The sequence below is a fragment of the Sinocyclocheilus rhinocerous genome, unplaced genomic scaffold (assembly GCF_001515625.1).
Source record: "Sinocyclocheilus rhinocerous isolate Xijiao unplaced genomic scaffold, SAMN03320098_v1.1 scaffold275, whole genome shotgun sequence".
Lineage (NCBI taxonomy): Eukaryota > Metazoa > Chordata > Actinopteri > Cypriniformes > Cyprinidae > Sinocyclocheilus > Sinocyclocheilus rhinocerous.
Window position 1 is genome coordinate 686,742 of NW_015659967.1, and position 394 is coordinate 687,135.

The following is a 394-nucleotide window of genomic DNA, read 5'->3' on the forward strand; positions in this document are numbered from 1 at the left end:
TTTGTTTCTTATTAAAGCTACAAAAGTCCTTCACTCATAAGCAGTGTGTGATTTTGAATTTGTCTTTTGTTGTTTGATTAATATTAAGCACACAGTCGCAGCAGGAATATAGCCCGCTGTCACTTTAAGAGCCGCACGGATCCAATTTACCGTTACACACATATTTTCATTCTCAACTCTTTACGTTCATTTATTACATGACTGTAATACGAAGGTATACATGAATAATCACTAAGCGCATTTTGACACATTTTTGCATGTATTTGACCGTTTAGGCGCACACCTTGAGCTAAAATATGACTTTACATGTCCGTGTTCTGTTCAGTCTCTGAGCGCATATATCTTCCTGAGGAGCAGCGCAAGTTCTCTTTCACGCTTTTAAAAACATGAATAA

At 37.1% G+C, this 394-nt stretch overlaps 1 protein-coding gene across 1 annotated transcript in view; it reads left to right on the forward strand.

Annotated features, from left to right (window-relative positions):
* Positions 1–394, forward strand: part of LOC107724726 (brain-specific angiogenesis inhibitor 1-associated protein 2-like protein 1) — a 71,446-nt gene that overhangs the window by 54,196 nt on the left and 16,856 nt on the right. The gene's annotated exons all lie outside the window — the stretch shown is intronic.